Source organism: Capsicum annuum, chromosome 2 (assembly GCF_002878395.1).
Source record: "Capsicum annuum cultivar UCD-10X-F1 chromosome 2, UCD10Xv1.1, whole genome shotgun sequence".
NCBI classification, from domain to species: Eukaryota; Viridiplantae; Streptophyta; class Magnoliopsida; order Solanales; family Solanaceae; genus Capsicum; species Capsicum annuum.
This window is the reverse complement of record NC_061112.1, coordinates 54819568-54824746: the sequence shown is the minus strand read 5'-3', so window position 1 is coordinate 54824746 and position 5179 is coordinate 54819568.

The following is a 5179-nucleotide window of genomic DNA, read 5'->3' as shown; positions in this document are numbered from 1 at the left end:
CCTTTGGATAAAGCATGATATAATATAGTTGAGTATTCGTGAACCTCTAAGCAATGCAATTTCTCTGCGAAGACATCATCTAATACAAATTGATCTGGTTAAGTCACTTCAGCCTCTGATGCTTTAGATAACAGTAGAAGTTGGGAAATGATTTACACGTGTGACATGGAGAATATGTTTCATCACAAGAATAGCAAAGACCTCATATATTCTAGATGGCTTTGTAACTTTACATGGGCAAGGCATTTCATGAGAGGATGTTTTGATGCAGTTTGAAAAATTAGAGTTATCTGGTTCAAAGTTAGGGCTTTGAGATTGCATATGGATGAGTTGTAGTCAGCAGAAGTGGTGGAGCTTTACTGAAAGAAGGTTTAAAGGAGCTCCACTCAAGTTTGATCTATTACTCATATAAATAGGCTAAATGTATGACTTCATTTAATTTTGTGGGCTCACGAATTAATATGATTGCTTTAATATCAGACCTCAGTATAGAAGTAAAAAAATGGGTTAATATTTGATCTATAAAAGGCATCATTTCATTAGACTGCTTTAAAGAGACTCTGGTATTCATCCACTGTTGTGATCTATCAAAGTTTAGCAAGTTGAACCTCCGGAGCCTTAAGATCTCATTTCCAAAATCGAACTAGCAGTTTCTCGATAAAACACTTTCAATTAACCAACTGTTTATTGCAAAAAACCCACTAGTGCCATTCCAACGCATCACTATCCAAGTAAAACGATGCTAGCATTAACCTATGATCCTCCGCAATTCCATAAAATTTAAAGTAACTCTCTGCTTGGAAAAGCCATGATTTAATATTCAGCCCATGGAATCGTCCTAATTCAATCGAAGTCGGTTTGTGGCATAAAGTAGGAGGTGTAGGTGTCTGGCCCTAAAAACTTCAGTAGTTTGATGTGGTTGAGGAGTTGCCATTGCATGAGTACCATTCTGAGAACCTAGTACTATCATATGACCCACTATTTCGTTAAACATAGATCAAATCTCAGGTATGTTACTCGAAGAATTACTCTTTCACCACCCATAGATTTGAGTTTTTGGTCCTCTTCCATTAGAGACCTCAGGATAAAAGCACCAATATAACAACTCACAAGTTCACAATACAACACAAATATATTACTAATAGTGTACTGAATACAGTTATAATGCCATAGAAAACACAACAACAGGGAATGCAGGGAACAACAAATAGAAAAATTAAGTACAAGAAATCTGACACCATAATCTGAAACTAGAAGTCTAAAAAAGGGTTTAGAAGGCAGAAGAAGGAGATGAGAATATTCAGAACAAACAACAACTTCCTTATCCCATCCTATCCATGTTCTCACACTTTTATCGTAATTCCATAACTGACTCTATCCTTACTCACTTGACTTATTCCTTGCCCAAAAGTAACTGCCCAACCTTTTTGCTGGAATGCCATTTCTAGTACTCCGACGCAACTTGCCAATGCAGAAATCACTTATTCCATCCTCCTTATCATTCATAATGGCATATTTATCAACTGAGTTCACAACACCCTTTTATTGGATTTTGATAGAAATATACCATTATGTATTGAATGCTAGTAGAAACTCTTGTATTATAATACTTATGGCTGATTTGGTACAAGAAATAAGGGATAATCGGTCTCAAAATTAATTTTAGGGTCAGCTTATTTTATATTTGATGGGATAAAATACATGGAATAACTCATCCGAAGATAAGTCACATCTTGGACTGTAGTGTTATATTTATCCACCTTGAACTAATTTTGTAATAGATAATTCTGGATTAACTTGTTTCCCACCAAACAACCCCTTAACTAGTATATTTATATTTTCTTTCTCTAAAAACAATAAATTCATAACAAATTGAAACTTTAGGGACGTGGAAATTGAGTAAGACTCTGTGTTGATGGTTAATGTTATCAGAAAGGTATGGAATATTGCATGGGAGCTAACTGAGCAAATGGAGGAAGTCAGACGTACTATGTATAATCTAAATGATACAATCAGCCACATTTACAAAGAAGGGAACAAGTTAGCAGATTATTTGGCTAATTTAGCATTTCAGTCAGAAGAAGTAACAACAATCCAGGCATATCAATAATTACCATTAGAGGCAAGACAAATAATGAAGATGGACATAAAGCAAATACCTAGGTTGATAATTAGAACTACAAAAGTAAAGCCGTATGTACAAAGTGTTTGGCCAATACTAGACATGCAAGATGCAAATTCAGAGCAGCAAGGGCATTTACAAAGTTCATAATCCTTTGACAAGGAACACTAAAGTTGATAAATCAGAAAGGATAATCTATGTGAGTCAGAGGCGGATCTAGGATTCTGAGGTTCCGGGTGCCACGTACTATGAACAGTAGCACCATATTTACATAGGAGAAAAGACTAACAATCGTTACTCCTAAAAATTTTTATTTCTAAAAAAAAAAAGAGATGTTTGAGCAAGTTTTTTAGAAAAAATAAGTGTTTTGGAGAGTAATAAATTCAGTTTTTGGAGATTAAAAAAATAGTTTATTCCCTAGAAAATTACTTTTTAAAAAATATTTTTGAGAAAAATACACTTAAAAATACTTGATTAACCCTAATTGTTGCTCAAAAGTGTTTTTAATATTTATTAATTAGAAAGATATTTCTCATCAAAAATTTTAAAAGTACATTTGATAAAAAAAAGTTGAAAAATAAGTGGATTAAGTAATCACATATTGATTATTTGTCAAAGTACTAGTCCTAGCTCATTGGTATATTCTAATGCTTATAAAGAAGATGTCTAGGGTTCAAATCCAAAGAGACACAATGTATTTTGAAATGTTTTGAAATGTCTTCTAAAATAATTGTGCAAAATATCATCCAATACCGGATTTGAACTTGGGACTTTGGCAACAAATGTTGTGCCCTTTTCCATCTGCACTACATCAAACATGTTAATACAGGTGCAATGCTTTAAATTTATACTATATCTGACATATATATACCTATATTTGTAGAGTTTCTACTGAGATGACTGAATATCGTGGCACCCTCAAGCTACTATATAGATCCACCCCTGATGTGAGCTTACAAAAGAAATCACCAATAATAGAAGGGAAATGTGTCAGATTAGTTCATCAGCTCAGGAGGTCAGTCTCAAGTTCAAATCAGCGACGGATATACATGCTCTAATGCAAATCTAAAAGAAAATAGAAGGGGATTAAAATTCTAACAAGGTTACAAATGAAGCAAGAAATGGAGACAAGAGAACCTGAGGAAGAAATGCAAACTCAGAATGTTTCTTCTGTTGACATCACGATATTGACAATCATACCACCCGAGAAAGATAGATATATAAGATGAGAAAAGAGAAGAAGATAACAATAATTTCAAAGGTTACCTTGGTGTTTGGATAATATTCTGTGAAGAAGAGATGCAAAACGATGATGGGAATAACATTTATCACCCATAGAAGAAGACACCTTAGCTAGGGATTCGAGTGGCAGCAATGGAGCATGGTGTTGAAGAAAAGGAAAACTCAACTAAGAAGGGCGAAAAAAGAAAATTTAGACATTTATATAGTTAGGGCATTTTGGAAAGTGGGCCACGTCCACAACATTTTTAAGACATTGTATTATTTGGGCTTTGACGGGGATGATGTTGTTTATTTTTTATTAATCTAATAAAATGGCTTCAAAAAAAGAGTCCATCACCCAGATTTTTCTTATGTATTTATTCCAAAAGTTAAAATAGAAAAATAAAATAAAATAAAAACATACTTCTCGTGGTTTGGCTCATCTTAGCACAAATGTAGAAAATATATTATCCCAATTTCTGAAAATTAGCAAACTCTGTCTATTTGACAGAAGCTCCATCACATCTTTAACCGCCGTTTCTCTTCGTGAAAGTTACTCTTTCTAGTTTGACTTTAAATATCCATTTGATAGAAAAAAATTATACAAATCGTGTTATTTTAGATCAGAGAAATAAATTAGGGCTTCTATTTTTTTTACACTTCATCTGTATTTGAATAGTTAATTTATTTTATAATAGGACCAGATTGCTCACACCTAGACTAGTTCCATGGATATGTAAGCTTATAGTTTGTACTCTTTACAACAATTTTTGATATGTCTAAAATATCTATTTTTTTGTATGTAAAATTTGCTTGGGTTGTTTAATATAGTACTATATGGGATATCACTCCAGATGTTAGTTTAGATGGTTTTGGTATTTATCTATTTCAATTATAACATCGTTTGCTCTTTCTATACATTAGAGTAATTTTGGATGTATGTGCCTTCTATACATAGGATAGGAGGATCTAGAACATAGAATTAGTGAGTTTAAGCAGGTGTGGTTTACTTTATACTACTTGTTTTTGTCTGGAATATAGATATTGTTTGAGCTAAAATAGGCACACCGACTGCAGAAGACTTGCTTAGACACAAGTGTAAATAGCTAGATCCGCCTCTACTCCTATACTTGATTTTGTATTGCCAAACTGTCGCGACCTACAAAATAGCCGTAATGATAACTACACCTAACCCAAAAAAGCATAACACTGTGTATGATCATCCTCTATTTGCACGAGCACAACTCAAGCCTCTAGTAGGTGCTGCTACACGAGCTCCTCTAGTTTGCGCCACGCCTCTACCGCCTATAGCGGCCCTAGCAGCTGGCGCGGGCTCATACTTTCTTGCCATGGATGATTGTGTCATCACCATTTATGAGAGAATAAAACATAAAAAATTGAGTTGAATCAAGTTCGCTCGATAAGGAATGAAAGACTAAAACTTTTCTAAGTGTCCCATAACTTCTTGAAGATAAGTATAGATGCATTTATATAGATACGCAATACTACTAAACATGCTCTCATACCTACGATATCGGTGAACCTAGGGCTTTGATACCAAGTTGGAATACTCAAAATATCAATTTGAGGTTGTTTAGGGCTCTAGGCACATATTGAGCGTGGTCAACTCTTAATCTTCAATTTAACTAGTATGCAAATTAAGCATCTGAAAACTCCCAAGCCCCTTGGAACCTGTCCAAAAACCTACCTAAGTCCAAAATACCATGCCAATCTATAGGTACTTCAAAACCTCAATTCTAAGCTTGATTACCCCTAATGTTGACTTTGGTAAACCCTCACTTTATTTTTTTATTTTTTTAAAGAGAGTTACATGTA